Source organism: Dermacentor albipictus, chromosome 3 (assembly GCF_038994185.2).
Source record: "Dermacentor albipictus isolate Rhodes 1998 colony chromosome 3, USDA_Dalb.pri_finalv2, whole genome shotgun sequence".
Classification (NCBI taxonomy): Eukaryota; Metazoa; Arthropoda; class Arachnida; order Ixodida; family Ixodidae; genus Dermacentor; species Dermacentor albipictus.
The window spans coordinates 16,327,908-16,344,883 of NC_091823.1; the positions used below are offsets into that span (position 1 = coordinate 16,327,908).

Consider the following 16,976-nt stretch of genomic DNA (forward strand, 5'->3'; position numbering starts at 1 on the left):
CGGAAGCGTTAACCTTGCCTGATCAAACGTGGTCAAGCGAGTAATTAGAATGCGCCAGGCACCTACAGGTCTTGCAAATTATTTTGTTACACGGACACAGGTGACGTGACAGCATGAAAAGGAAAAACAGAAACTGCTCAGGAATTACTCAGGCGTAGTGTTGTCCGCGCGGGAACTCCAGCTATTGTCAGCTACTAATCACGCAAAAGGAGAAGCCGCACAACACAACTCGTGTGAGGCTTGCGAGGTTCGCGGGTTTCTGTACCTTTCACCTTCGCTCTCTAACTGGCTTATTTTCGCCGTTTTCTTTGCCTGTTTTATGCCTTCAAGATTTCATCCTACAAGTACATAAAAATCAAGTTTTATCGAGCTGGAGTTTTCCAGAATTCCCGACAGAACACAGCATAGAGAAAGAGATAATTGCCAGCTCAATTATTCTTAGAAAAGACGGAAACAGCCTTTCATATGCTGGAAATTCTGCAAGGCTAGAAATTCGCACTAGGTGTTTATTACGTTCAACGCACAACAGTATATGAAGAACGGCGAACCTTGAAAATGGTGTGAGCGACGGAGAAGTGCGAGTGATTGGTGAGAAAAATTATATAAAGACATGAGGAGGATTATCAGCACTAGAACTTGCTCTGCTGCCTTCACTGTATCGACGCGCGGAGAAAGGTAAAGAAAGCAAGCGGTGGTAGAAACTAAAAGAGCACAGAAATAAAACGCCTGTGGAGGTTAAAAAACACATGACGCACGTATAGGGTTGGCTGAGCAGGACTTGGGAATGGGAGCAAGTAATGCGATTTCGTTTCTTTACACGTCGTAGTTGCTCTCGCAACAGAGCAGTTGTAGTAGTAGTAGCAGAAAACTTTATTTGTTCAGGAAGTGGAGCCCTCACTCCACAGCCCCATTTGCTACTGCTGTCTGGTTGGCCGGGTCAATCAGGTATCCCTGGTCGTCCAAGGCTGTGCTGGAAAGAGCGGCTTCCCACCGGGATGGGGAGGCATTGGGTATACTAGAAAGACCGCGTGGTTTGGAGCATTCTCACCTAGAATGGTAGAGGTTTGGATTTTCTTCGCAGAAAGGGCATTTGTCGGAATACTGGGTAGCATAAAAAGTGTGGTAGAGAGCAAGGCTGGGGAACGTATTAGTTTGGAGCTGGCGCCAAGCGGCTGCATCTTCACGGTTTAGTTTCACGTGTGGGGGAGGGAACGTTCTACGGGATAGTCTGTAGTGTTGTAGTATATGCGTGTATGTGACGGGTATCTTTTCCACCTTGTCTGGGTTTGACTGGCCTTTCACGGGCAAGACTGGGTTTGTATATAGCCTCCTTGATACTCAACAAAACGATTGACATGCCTTTTAATCTCACTTGTTCTTACAAATGGTCTGATACGAACCTGAAGAATTACTCCCTTGATCAGGTGGCACGGTTTCGTGCTCACAGCAGCACCTCCTTATATGTGGAAAAAATCGATTTCTCCAGTTTGTCAGATTACTTATGTTTCGCCCTTTCTCAACTGGTACAAAGCTGAGAAGTCTAAACTGGACATCATCATTAGAGGAGCCTATAAGCAGGCCTTAGGACTACCCAACCACACCAGCACGGAACTTCTACTACAATTAGGTATCCACAACACGCTGGACGAGTTAATCGAGGCCCAACGTCGATCTCAACTAGAGAGGCTTACTCTCACGGAAACGGGCCGCAGCATTCTAAACAAGCTTAATATAACCTACCACCGTCAACATGGAGATAAACACCCAATACCGCGCGACATTCAGCAATGGATACACGCCGACCCTATTCCGAGAAACATGCACCCAGACTACAACAAAGAACGCAGGAAGGCACGAGCTACTTCCCTCATCAAAGCTTACGCCAATACCGCGGGCGTCACCTTCGTCGACGCAGCTGAGTACCAAGATGGACGGCGCTTTGCGGCGGTTACCACAGCAGGCGGCTTGCTCCGACATGCTGCCAGCATCATTACCAAAAATGCCGAGACGGCCGAGGAAGTGGCCATCGCCCTGGCCACTCTTGACCCAGCCTGTCACACCATAGTGAGCGATTCTCGCGCAGCAGTCAACAACTACATCAAAGGTCGCATTTCGCATCAATCACTCCGCATCTTACGACAAGCCCCGCATTCGTCTGAAAATCAGATCACCCTCGTCTGGATCCCAGCACACGCCGGCGTTGTCCACCCGCACCTCACCAACCTCAACGAGGTTACACACTCCGTAGCACGAGGACTAGTCAACCGTGCCGGAGACGGTGCAGGTGCACCCGCAGGACGCGACCGCCTTACAAGATACAACGACCTTGTAAAGTCATTTTACCTCGCAAGAAGAACCTTCCCCACCCCTCACTGCAAGTTAAACAGGGCACAGGCAACCACCCTTCGCCTGTTACAGACGAATACATACCCCTCCCTCACACGCTATCACACAATATACCCCGACATCTACCCGAGCCAGACGTGCAAGGTCTGTAAAACTGAATCGGCAACACTCCCCCACATGCTATGGGAGTGCAAACACCAATACCAAGACCTTAATCCCGTGACCCTCTCGTCGAGATGGCACGCCGCCCTGCGCAGCTCCCACCTCGACGACCAACTCTGGGCGACCCAGCAGGCCTACGAAGCGGCGAAGAGGCAAGACCTCGACGTCCCATCGTGGGAGGCCTAGGCCCAGCTGACAAAACTGCTGGTGCTTATTAAAGTTCACTCTCTCTCTCTCTCTCTCTCTCCAGTTTGTTTAGATATATTCGTCCTTTCTTTGCCTAAATACATAAATACAAGCAGAACATCACGTGGCGGTTCGTTGTTTTCACTTATCATCCTGGAATGTTGCGTCACTTAGTGGCAATTGTAGCGTACTGTACACTCATTTCCCGTCGTCCGTAACGGTACGTCTCAAACAAAGTATAATTTTTTCCGATAACCGCTGTGCCACAACAAAAGAATTCAGCGTTAGACATATAGTGCCACTTTCATCTGGCCTTATGTTACTCCAGATTATTTAAGGGTTTGCTTTCTGCTTTAATAGTGAAAAGGGTGAAGAGCGGTGTCAGCGACAATGATTACAGGGTCTGAGGAAAATAGGAGCTAGTACTCAAGCTGATACGGTGTTGTTGCAGCAGACGATTAGCAAGAAATGCCATAAAAGGGGTAAAGTAACAAAGTCGGGCTTGTCGATCTTGTCTCATCGTCAAAGAACTTTTTGAGCGCAAGAAACGACGACATAGAAGCACACACGGGCAACGCGTACTCAAATGAATTGTGAAGAGGCTGTAATGTTGATTTTATTGTTTTACTTTACTCAACATGAACTCAAAAACATTAACTTCAAATTTTATAATAATATAGCATAAAATTTGATATTAACGATTAGTATTCATTTATTATCGTTCTTAAATTACAAAAGTTCATTTAGGTATTTCTTTAGGCATTTCTTTAGCTAATCGCCGCTCGATTCATGGCCGATCCCTCGTAGCCGGTTGAGGCATATCCTTAGGCACCAAACCAAAGCAAACCAAAACAACTGCGTGTTTAGCGTACAAGGCAGGTTTGCCAAAGGAGAAGCTCGCACGCGTAACAAGAAAACGAGAAAAAGAAAAAGCGAGAAAAGCGCGAAAGGCAAGGCAATCTGTTTAGCAGTTGTACGTGTATCTTAAAAATTTTGTCACCTTATCACTTGAGGAGATAGAAGGCTGGTTGATACACTGCGCACTGTTCATGCTAACGCGGTGGGCCTCAAAACTACTATTTTGATGTTGTCACTGTTCCTCTCTGGAATTAATGTGGTGGTAAACAGTGGCTCGCATTGATACTTCGTGCAGGGCTCTACAAGGTGTGAGAATCGATAATTATTTTCATTTTTCTCTGGTGTTCACTTAACCTGACGTTAGAACATATTCCAGTTTGTCCATTATATATCTAATCTGCCGCAGGACAGAGGCACCTGATAACATCTGTGGCGCAGAGAAGGAACGGGCTCCTGCGTTTGGCAGTGCACTTTTCCTGCTTTTTAGAATCGCCTTCAACCTCATGTTTCACACGCGCGCAAATGCTTTCCAGCTTATTCACGGCTGCGAACACAACGACACTATAGGGGGCGCGACATACTTTAAATTTTGTGCAAGCTTATGAACATATGTCTGTGCGGCGAGCTGATTTTGCACCTTGATTTTGCACGAACATTTAGTTTTGGTGAGCACTTTAATGCGGGACAGGTACGTTTAGCTACTACGGCCTCGGGGAAGAAAAATATTGAAATGTTCACGGTTATATTGCTGGAGAGATTTCTTGCTCTTGTTCATCAATCGCCGCTTCAGATGCATGTTGACGAACGTCCGCTTTCAAGTTGCAGACACCACGCGTTCTGGTGAAGCCTCTAAGCTTAATGCAGCTTCGTATTGTTGCGCTATTTTGAGATGTATACTTAACGACGACTATTGTCTCCGAGGTATTGCTGGGAGAAGCGAGAATATTGCGTGATCAGACACGGCGCAATTAAAAGAGGCTTCAGATACGTTGACACAAACCGGAGCTAAGACTACATGTAAATTTATATGGAGACTAAATGTTTTGTGTAGTCGCACATCCCAGAGGCACACATGACACTCAAGAGACTTCAGACAAGAGGCTTCACAAATCAGTGCAAAAGAATAAGTAAATATTTTCTTGCAAAAGAAAGGAGAGTAGTGTGAAATGGTGCGCGCAAACTATGTATCGTCGTTGAAACAATGGAATGAATAAGTCTCGGACAGGTATTCCCGCAATCGACAAATTCACAACGATTCGGCACTAAAGAGTAGCCGGGACCGAGTCGCCACCAGCACTTCCTTTTTGCCACTTTGCCTGATCCACTAAGCTTCCGCTCTAGTATGAAAGTCACGAATTTGTCATCGTCAGCGAAGTGTAATGGTCATAAAAAAGGAAGAAATGAGGTTTATTCGGGAATCTGAAAAGGCTCCGGTCGCGCAGGGGCATCTCAACGTACCAATCTACCTTGGCTGTGCAAATGCACTGCTACATTGCTTTTCTTCAAATCTCCCAGTGTTTCTTGTGCGGGGAAACTATGATTCGTTAGCGGAGAAAATCTTGACTAGCCGAGGGAATTTTAAATCTGCCACCAAAACAAAGCTATACAGTGATGTCATCAATGACATGTCCTGTTGACACTACAGAGCTCTCGCAGTACTTTAGCAGGCCACAATTCTTTGAATAATGCATATTAGAGCTCAAAGCTTTCGTTTAATTACAAGCGGGGATTCAGCTGAGACTTGCGTTGTCAGAAATTGTGGGGCTGTGGGGCCGCATTTCTATACGGCCGCAGTGCAAAAACGCTTGCGCACTTGTCCGAACAGCGCGTTAAAGCACCCATAGTGGTTATGAGTAATCCAAAGCTTTCCGTACCAGCTTCGCTCATAAGTCATTGTGCATCCTCGGGACGTAAATACACACCAATCAATTTTATTTTACGAAGTACGTCGTCAATCCTGTTTATTTCTTGCGTGGATTTCTAGCGTACCCCGCCTCTGCTTTACGCAAAAGCGGCCTCGTTTCTATTTCGGAAATGCAGTGCGTTTTCCAAGGTTAATATTTATTTTTGTCGTGCTCCCCTATAGCGTAAAACAAAAAGGCTATATCCTCATAACGCAGCCGTCAAAATTCTATTAGTGATTGTCGTAACAAATATCGATTCGCAATATCGTAGTAAATGAAACGCCTGGCGAGGTTTAATACAAGGAGAAGAAAAAAAAAACGGCAAGACGCTTCCTATTGCGAACGCGCACATTATAACCGGAGACAAAAATCTCTTACACTACAAGTTTGCGCAGCCAATAGAGTGCGCAGTCTTCACCGGAAGCCGTTGCTTCGGGTCCTTGTTAAGGAAGAGTGCGCCATTACAAGAGGCAGCGCCTGATAGAATTGGACTTCCGCGTCGTGCCCATCGACCGGAAAGGCCGGCTTCCAGTCCTTTTATTATCCGGCTGAAATGACGAATGGCACGAGATGTAAGAAAGGCGGCACAGGGAAACAGCAGCTAAAGGCTGCTGTTTTGCATAGACTGCATTTTGACTCCATAGACTCCACCTTAATAAATAAACTGGAAGCAGTACAGAACCGTTCAGCACGATTTATTCTGAATAACTGCAACAGAAGAGCCAGAGTTACGCAAATGAAAGCACTTTAAATCTGGAACTACTTTCAAAGCGTATTAAAATTGCTGATGCTTGCATAAACTATTTTACTATCCCACTCGCTATCCTATCTCTGTATACAACCGGCAGCTTTTATTTCTTCGCGTCGAGATCATCCCCTAGAAGCCAATGTATCTCGTGGCAACACTAAACCCTAAATTTTTACAGAAAAAAAAAACGGTAACGGCTGGAACAGCCTTCCTTTTTCTTGCACCGGTATTTGTGACCCTGACCTTTTCAGAGACGCCGTAACTAACTTAATTTTGCAGTAGTTCCTATTATCATCAGTTTCTGCTTTGAAGCTTTTTGTTCACATTGTACTGTTCTACTTGCCTTTCTATTTATTGCATTGGTCCTCCCGTCTGAAATGTATACATAGGTATGCCCGGAGGCTACCATGAATGAATAAATAAATAAATAAATAAATAAATAAATAAATAAATAAATAAATAAATAAATAAATAGACTGTCCTTACTGCGCAGGCTGCCATCTTTCTTTGGCCACGGTTTCACGTACATGCATTTCCCAGCTAGCTGCATACACAGCTCAGCATTTTCCCACGCACGCAGCGTAGGAGAGGAAATAGCCCTGGAACCTCTTTGTTCGGATGCTTACGGCAGGCCGCATGCCGTCGCTGAGATCTGACACCACTCGACGCTCACGCGAGCGCTCCTTCCGGTGATCAAGCAGCGGCATCGCGAAGCAATTTCGCTGTCTCTCGCGCAACTTCGACCACGCTGCGTATGCTTAAATATCCTCCGATGACGTCAATCCTTGCCGCGCTCTGGTGCCTGGACAACGGTCCCGCCCTGACGTCTCCCCTGGGCTGGATTATGTGGAGCCGGTTCACGTGCACCCAGCGCGCACTGGGTCACCCCGAGAACTGCCTTACGGGAGTGTCGAGTGGGTTAGCATATTAGGTTTCCTCTGTTCTACATTGTTTCGGTAACGTTGCAAAGATTGCGCCGTGAAGTCTTTCCGTATGTCTGATACAATATAGGACAAGGTTAACGTGCTACGAGTTTCATATTGTAAAGGGCAAAGTGATGAAACTCCTCTTGCGGCAGCAGCGTTTAGGCAGAAGGCAGATATCGAGATAAATAATCAGCATAATCATCAGCCATGCTTTTACAACAACACTGCTTCTACAAGAAAACTCTAATGACCCATTTTCCACGTGGAAAATCAGCGCTCGATCTGTCATTTAATACTCTCCCTCCCAAGTCTTTATTTTCCTTTTTGGCGCAACAATGTATTCAGTGGACAGAGCGGACCATTTAATACTAGCTAACTTCATGAGCTCATCAATCCACCTCAATCTACGCCCCCCTAAAGTGCCATTGCCTCACCCTTGGCAACAATTATGTTATTATGATAGGCCACCGGGTATCTGTTATGCGCATCGTATAATTTTTCTAACTCGACGTCATGGTGTACGACAACAGATACGAGATAAAATACATGAAACACAGATAGCGAGGCCAACTGCCGACTTATGGCTCATTTTGTGAACAAGGCTCCCGTGTGGCAGCCGAAACGTTAATCTTACTAAATATTTTGTGGTCTCGTTTTATTCCATCATATTCCATCCTGACTTGGCGGAACCACAACAACACAGCGCTTTATGTATTGCGTGAACCCTTTTTATGTCTTCCTCGTGACCTTTAAGCGATGCAAGCCTGTTACAAATAGTGTTCCCATAGAGGTTCTTAAAAAGCTTACCAGAGGGAACTCTGACGCTATAGGGTCAAAAACAAGCATGGCAGTCTTCCAGTGCGAAAATCACAGTTATTAATTACATGGACTTTTCTGTTTCGTCCTTCTGTCTTCAAACGGTTTAGTGACATTGAAAACTGATCATTTGGAACAATATATTGTGTTAAAAACGTAACCGTTCGCAATAATTGTGCTTGTAAGCAGTCTTATCGCTTCTACGTTTAGAAAAATCGAATTGCTTACAAATGAAGGCCAACAGTGGCAGACGCGGCTTAGTAAATTAAAAGCACAAGGACGTCGCAAGCCACAACCATGAATATATATATATATATATATATATATATATATATATATATATATATATATATATATATATATATATATATATATATATATATATATATATATATATATATATATATATATATATATGTACGGGCTGACCAAATAACTCCCATGGTAGCGGAAGGGTGGCAGCTCCAGTGTACGCTCTGGTAATTTTAGGAAGAAGCTCTACGGTTGGTGCAGCTTCCGATCCGTTGTCGTGCGTTACCGCTTCATTTGGCAGTTTGTCACATAGTCTGCCGAATCGAAGGGTTTCGGGTGTCATTTGCAGCGTACGCCTGTCCGTGCCGCCTACAAATGCGCCTGCTTCGTTTCCGGCTGTCTGGCGCATCGATACCGCGCATTTTCATTTAAGTAACTTAGAAGCATCTTATCGAGACACCGTGGATTTTAATTGCGAGGTTTTATATGTCCAAGAGCTGGCAAGGTGGGCTTTGAAGGGCGCTGTATACCAGAGAGCTGCGGGTGGATTACGTTTGAACATGAACGGTTGTTTAACGTGCATCCAAAGCACAGTGCACAAAGAGAGCCCTCAATAAACCCGTGGCTCTAGATGCGTTCGCCTATTCCTTATCGAGGTTTCTGACAAGCCACTATATATATCGGACCGTGGTTTTGGCACGCAGACGCCCAGAATATACATATACATTCTGGGCGTATATATATATATATATATATTGATGCACGCCGTAGTGGGGGACACCGGATGAATTTTGACCAGCTGGGTATTCTTATGGTGCACCGAACACAAAGCACAGGGGCGTCTTTGCATTTCGCCTCTATCGAAATGTTGCCACCGCTGCCGTGATAGAATAGCAGCACAACGGCATAGGCGCTTAGCCACCTTTACGAGTAGAGAGAGAGAGAGAGAGAGAGAGACAGTTGAATATCTGAAGAGTATGGCTCAGCGACAGGCTAGGCATGCAACTCCAGGTGATAAGGTAAGGGATGAACGAAAGGAGTGGGATAAAAAACAATAACAAAAAGAAAACGCAAACACATACAGTAACAGAAATGCACCGACACAAAAGCTATTTACAGACTCTCATTTAGCCATGTGTCCCGCAGGAATGTTGTGAGTGCTTTGACGGGGCACAGTTGAGATTCGGGACATTGCGACAGTCGTAGAACGCCCGCAGCTGAAGTCACGTGTCGTCCAGCTACTTCGTCTTCAAGGCACGCAGCTGCAAAGGAACATATCTCTGACGCAAGTGTGGCGCAACGAATCGAATCGAAACAGGCATACCACAATTTCAATAACAGCGCACCTTGTACTGGCACTCCCGCCTCCAGCTCGCCGTCTCTATTTCAATTCTCCCTGTATAGCTGACAAGATCCCTATGCGATGTGGCTCATAATAAGAATTCAGTCACAGTTATAGCATGATGTCGCAATTAGCTACATTGCTAGGGATGAAGCAGGCCACTCATCATCACACTTCAACATCCTTCATTATGCTGGAATCAGCAGAAAGTATGAAATCTATTTAATTTATTGTTTCACAATTAGGGCTTTTCCAGGTCCACTTTCTGTTTCTACGCTTCCTGAAGAAGGTGTTCATTATTCGCAGCATATTCCTTTCCACTAATTCTACTAACATCTCTCCTCTAGCGTTCCTAGAATCGACGCCGTAGTTGCCAATTGCTTGTTCACCAGCCTGCTTTATCCCCACTTTTGCATTGAAGTCACCCATTACTACAGTATTCTGAGTTTGCACTTTTCTCATCGCTAATTCAACATCTTCATAAAACTGATTTGCTTGATCATCATCATCACTGGATGTTGAGGCGTAGACTTGTACTACGTTTAATCTAAACCTCTTATTAGGTTTGATTATGACGACTGCTATCTTCTGATTAATGTTGTAGAATTCATCAAGGTCACCCGATAAGTCCTTATTGATAAGGAATTCTGCCCCATGTTGCTTCTTATCTGGGAGACCTCTATAGCAGAGGACATAGCCGTTAGTCAGCATTGTATAAGCCTCACCGGTTCTTCTAATCTGGCTAAGGCCAATAATATCCCAAGAAATGCTTGATAGTTCCTCAAAGAGTCCTACTAAGCTAGCCTCACTCGACAGAGTTCGAGTGTTAAAGGTTGCTAGGGTCAGTTTCTATTGGCGGCCTGTCCTGGTCCAGAGATTCTTAGTACTCTCTGCTGCGTTACAAGTCTGACCGCCGTCTTGGTCAGGCGTACCGGAACTCCTAGGGACCGAAGGCCATTGGTTGATCTAATGAGGGATTTAGGAGGGTCTGGCCGAATACTGCACCAGAGAGGCCAATTCCTGCTCTGGCTTGGGAGTGTCTTTTGTTGAAGCTTAGTACGTCTTTCTAATTTGGTTGTACCTGGCTTAGTGTAGCCCCACTCGATCCCGGCATCTTTTGCCGGTGTCAGGCGGCACTCCAAGCCTGGTGATGTAGTGCACTGGAGATGGTGAAATTGGAGCTTACCATTCTCCAATTAAAAAAAAACTTCTAACCATGGCAACCGAGTAACCGACATGGCTAAGTCAAATAATCCTGTAGGTGGCGAGGCTACCTTATTGCGGACAAGTCCAGCCCAGAGGGTCTTACATGCCTAAAAGATCCCTTGATTTATCCTCCATTGGCGGGTAAATGCACAATATAGTGTCATTTCTTAATGGTCCTAACATCGTGGTTCCGGGATCTCACGTACGCATGCGGCCATGAACGCGGCTAGGTACACGATATATTTTCGGCGAACATGAAGAGTTGTGCTCTAAAATTTTTCAGAAAGGATATTAGTAAGTGAAATCAGGTGATAGTTCAGTGAGGAATGCTTTTACTGGGTTTGGGCAATACAATAACATTACAAATTTTCGACTTTGGCGACGAAGACCCTCTGTCAATAAGCTGTTAAAAATCTTGTTGGTGGTATGCCGGAAACTACCGCAGTGCTTTTCAAGAACTGCGGGCTGTATATAACCGCAAAAAAACATCGTTTAAAACAGAACCTCATTTCCTCGATGGAACAGCGTTTCCTGAACAGTTGAGCAAGCCTACTTCACCGTTATCGCTGGTGTTTATAATATGCCTAAAGTTTTTGGTATCTGTTTTTAGTATACATGACAAAGTGTGTTGAAGTAAATTCTTTTGGAATTTTTAGTGCATTAACGTATTATTCAGAGTCAAGTTGGTAGCCAAAATCTTTCATAAATACTTTAAAAAAGCTCGCTTTGAAGTTAGCTTCCCTGTAGTTGTGAAAGATATTTTATTTTTTTTCAGCTATTTAACGGCGAAGGTCTTTATTAAATGACAAAAGACTGTGATAACTCAAAGCGGGCATATATGTAAGTGATAGTTGAAACGAAGTGTGGGTGAGTTCTTGAAAGCAGGTCAAGAAGGTTGGCGGTTAATGAAATTGTTCTTGTGGGCTCTTTCTTCAGCTGCGCAAATGAAGAAACTGGGTAGAAATCAGAGAATTATCCGATTAAAGTCTTGAACGGACGTAGAACCGGGACACCGGAGTTCCACTAAATGTTTGGAATATTAAAGTCGCCAATAAAAATGAAGCTAAAGCTGGGTTTTGGGATAAAACAGTGTTAGGAGCACAATAATAAGTCCCAACGCTTATTGCTTAAAATAATTAATTAATAATTAAGTTAGCTTAATTAAATAATTAACTGAATACAATATGAATACATTGCGATGCGATATCATTGCACACAACAAACAGTTACTGTTGCATTTGTTTTGTTGCAAAAAATAATGTTGCCAATTTCAGACCCATATCTCTCACCAGCACTTCATGCAAAATACTAGAACACATCATTCTAAAACACATGACAGTATTTCTAGAACGTGAAGACATCCTATCGCCTCACCAGCATGGTTTTCGATCTGGCTTATCAACCATCACTCAACTAACAGAGGTAGTTCATGACCTCGCTCTTAGTATTAATAATCGTTCTCAAATTGACATGATTTTACTTGACTTATCTAAAGCTTTTGATTGCGTGAGTCACACTAAACTAATTGCAAAAGTGGAGCATGCCATCGGGAAAGGAGAAGTTTCTGCTTGGATAACAGCTTTTCTAACACACCGCTCACAATTTGTTATGTTTGACCACATGCCATCTGATGTCGTTCCTGTCACATCTGGAGTACCACAAGGCTCGGTACTCGGGCCGCTATTATTTCTAATCTTTATTAACGATATAACCGATAATATAGGGTGCAAAATCAAACTCTTCGCGGATGACTGCGTGATATATAAGGAAATTAACAGCCATAACGACCATCTCGATCTTTCTGATTCCCTTAACACGCTAGCTGAGTGGTGTTCCCAGTGGCAAATGTCTATTAACGTCAATAAATCAGTGGCAATGACAATAACAAGAAAAAAGCAACCCTCTCATTTCACCTATGTCGTTAATGGCACGCCTCTTTCCATGGTCGAGCAACAGAAATATTTAGGAATAACGCTGACATCAAACCTCAATTGGGAAACACACATAACTAATATTACAACTACTGCACTACGAAAGCTATTTTATCTAAAAAGACGCCTAAAGATCGCTCCAACGAACATTAAGCTTCTGGCCTACAAAACATTTGTGAGACCTATTTTAGAATACGCTAACACAGTTTGGTTTCCTTACACAGCAACTAACATAGCTAAACTTGAAGCTGTACGAAGAAAAGCCGCAAGGTTCATTCATAGTAAATATCGTTCTACTGACTCACCTTCACGTCTCTTAGCTTCCTCAGGCCTCAACACATTATCGACGAGAGCGAAACAAGGTCGATTAAAATTTCTGTTTCAAATGCTGCACCATCAGTATAAAATTGATATCACCCGGTACATTTCATATTCGCAATCTAGAATAACACGGCATCAACACGAACATACGCTAACTGAATATTCCTTTTCTAATGACGCATTCAGGTACTCATTCTTTCCTCGAGTAATCAGAGAATGGAATGAACTTAACTCATCATTAACAGCGACAAATTCTTTATCCCTGTTCGTTTCACAACTGGAGCTCATCACAAGAGATTATTAATGATTTCTCATGTTTGTTCCCTGTTCTCTTTATGCTAAACTAACAGTGCTTAGAAAAAAATGTATACACTTCTTTGTTTCCAATACTTCACGTTTTTTGCTTTGACTATGATATGCCCCGGTTGTTGTTCATTTTTGTTCTGCTTTGTTTAGTGTTCTGTTGTATAGCTTATCTACCTTATCCTTTGTATTTTGTTGAATATTGTTGCTTTTTCATTCTTTGTGTAACTCGCAATGTATTTATGTCTGGAAAAGAAAGTGTTCATGCCCGTCTGCTAGGCTCTCGGCTGAGAGCGGCAGTATTGTAAAATAATAATAATAATAATAATAATAATAATAATAATAATAATAATAATAATAATAATAATAATAATAATAATAATAATAATAATAATAATAATAATAATAATAATAATAATAATAATAATTTTCCTGCTTCTTTATATTTTCGCATTTCTGAACGTTTAGTCTACGATGACGGGGTAAATTGGCCGATTATATTGAAGGCAAGTGCTCTTAATTACAAATGCTCCTTGTGCCGCACCCCTCGTTACTGTCACGAGGGCGTTTATTTTGTTTTGCAACTCTGTCTCAGTTCCGAAGTCACTTTGCAAACGGCAGACAGGATGCTTCAGGACGGGTATCTGGATGTCGGCTACGAGTACCTGATCATTCACGAGTGCTAGAGCAACACGACACAGGACGGAGATGGAAGGTTGTTTGGTGATACACGACGCTTCCCGGATAGCACGAATCAGCCCGCTCAAAAGGTCTGTCCAATTTGCCTAGTGTTGTGCTAATTTGATCAATAATTACCCGTTGGTACCATACTTTGGCTTGGTTAACAAGTACAAGTGGTTTTTCTTGTCGCGTGCACCAGTGTGTTGTTCGCATCACAACGTCCTTTACTATCGTTTCAAAAAGATTGCAAGGAAGGCATACGGGTATGAAATGCGAGACTGAACCACACATGGTACAATACGGTCTGATCGCGTCGTGATAACCCATGCGGTAGATGTAGCTGTAGATCCTGGAATAACGACCGTAAACGACACATGGGGTAAACGCTCGAGTCCCACAGGGACAATGTACAGTCACGTGCAATATGATCTGCAACACCGGTGCCCGTGGTCGAAGGGGTTCCAAGACTGTATGGCTGCACAGACATAGGGCAAGTTCCAGACTTAAACACAGCTTCAGTTAGTGGTACTTATTAAACCACTATTTCCCATGTCAGAGTCGCCGCGCAGTGCTGGCGCCTTTTTGGCCACGAACAAGGGTGTTGCAAGTCATATTGCATGCGAATGTACATTCACGGGACATCTAGCGCAACCCAGCCTCAGTGTCAGCTCTCAAAAGCGGAATCAAAATGTATTCACTGCTCTTATGTGCAGACCAACGGCTACATCGGCATGCTCATTTCCGCTGATATGGCAGTGTCCCGGACGCCACTGAAAAATTGTCATGTCCCTCATCATGGCTGCGATTATAGGTCTGTCGAATCTCCTAGACCATGGACTTGGGTTCTTTGGGCCCTTTTCGCATTGCGCTTTGTATGCCTTGAAGGGCTGCCTCAGAGTCGCAGAAGACTGTCCATTGTCGCGCTGGCTCGTGACTAATAAATTCACTGGCAGCATGGAGTGCAGCAAGGTCTGCGCTCGTCGATGTGTATACACGTGATGTCTTCAACTTGACTTTTTGAAATTTCGCCGGGATGATGACTGCTACCGCAGACCGGGTTATGCGCACGTTGTACAACGGCACTAAGAGTAATTGTGCTGTGTAACACAAAAATATTTTTGTGTGTCTTACCTTGTTGTCTGCCGTGTAACCATTTCTTATAAAAAAGTCTACATGGAAAACACAGGGTTCCTTGAACAGAGGGCTGTGACAGCATATATAACAGTTTGCGCCTGAAAAAAGAAAGAGTTTCAGAAGCGTATGCAGAGATCGACAGGAAGGCTTGGCAACAATGGACGTAAGGGTCATTCATTGTAATGTGTAACACAGAAATCCTTTCGTCTGTGTTACATGCGTTGTCTGCCGCATAACCGTTTCTTGTGAAAAGGATTGCACTAGAAAAATACCAGGTATCGCTTGAACAAACGGCTGCGACAGCATATGTAACGACTTGAAAGGTACGCCCAGCTCACATCTGTCTGCTCATTGTAGGTCGGGCTAATTCAAGCCTTGATGTGAGCTCACACGTAGTCAACTGGACACGAAGATTGGGGGCTCGTGGAAGTATTCTACATCAGTGGAAACTGCGATATTTGTCTATCAGCGCTGGCTATTTTTTTCTTCTGATTGTGAACTAGTTTTTTCGGAGGACGCCTTGCATTCAGTATATGTGTGCGCAGGTTAGTATTTTGCATTTGTTCTCGGTTTCTGTTAAACTGTCAGTTGGTCCGCGCTTGTCCTGCCCCATTATTTTGTTTGCTTACATGCCCTGTTGCGCTGCAATCAAATTGAAATAATTTATAATTTATTTCAGAGGCTCGACAAACGAATCTCGTCTGGGCGTCGTCCAGTGCCTAAGCGCGCATCCCGAGTAGATAACTTTTGGGTATACATATACTTTTTCATAGCGTGATTCTCAGCACAATGCCTCACTAGAGCGACGGGCATCCTGTTAATGGTTCACCCAACACAAATGAAAGCATTGTTCTTCAGAAACTAGATTAGTGGCTTAGCGTTACGTTATAACACGAAAGCAAATGTACACATGCTGTGTAGAGCGGTGGAAAGCTAGCGCTAACAATTACGCGTTGGAAATTTTTCAACGCAAAACCATAACATTTATCGTTTTCGAAACTCCGCTGCGAACAGCGGAGACGAATGTATATGTTCAAGAGAACAGACTGGTGGGCTAGTTGGTACTGCATAACTTGAGGCAAAGTGCAAGAAAGCACGTAGGACAACAGAAGGGTTATCCTTGACGAGAAGTTGCCTTTCTATTGTCCTACGTGCTTTATTGCGCTGTGCCTCAAGTTATGTCGCACACATGTGTAGTTGAATGTTTTCCCCAGTGAACGACGAGAGGAAACTTCGTTTCTATACGTCGACACCTACCGCCTGCTAAAAACGTGCTCGAAAAAGGATGATCCGACCGAAAAAGTTCTGGCTATACATTATATAGGGTGCCCGAACTACCGTTAGCTAAGCTGCTCAACGAAAAATAAGATTGAAAAAACAAGCGCGTAAGATACAATCTTGAGACCTACGGTGTTGGGTCGACAACCCTCCGATAACCGAACAATGTAGTTTTTATAATTGTATCTTGCACCGTGTTCTTTAAAAATAATTTGTTACGTTGAACAGCTTGGCTAACATTAACTGGGATACATGGTAGAATTGCCATTTTCTTTACGTTTTAGACTTATTGCTTATTCTTATATATTTTTAGGGTGCTCGAGGGAATTTGTATTTATTGATTGATTTAGTTATTCTTTATTTACTTCTATATATCTTTATTGCCTATAGATATCAGAAAGCGGCAATCAACGGTCTGCCACGTTTTTATCCAATAATCTGTTTCACCATATGCTTTGATACATACAGTTTTACAAGAGGTGTGATCGATTAACTCTGGTCGAGTCGCTCACATAAACCGCTCACCAAGGCAATAAACAGCGCACACTTCTCCCCTATTCGCAATTTGTTGTTTTAATCATC

At 43.6% G+C, this 16,976-nt stretch overlaps 1 protein-coding gene across 4 annotated transcripts in view; it reads right to left on the reverse strand.

The window, feature by feature from the left end:
- LOC135917503 (uncharacterized) overlaps positions 1–16,976 on the reverse strand; it is a 321,200-nt gene that overhangs the window by 84,028 nt on the left and 220,196 nt on the right. The window lies entirely within an intron of this gene.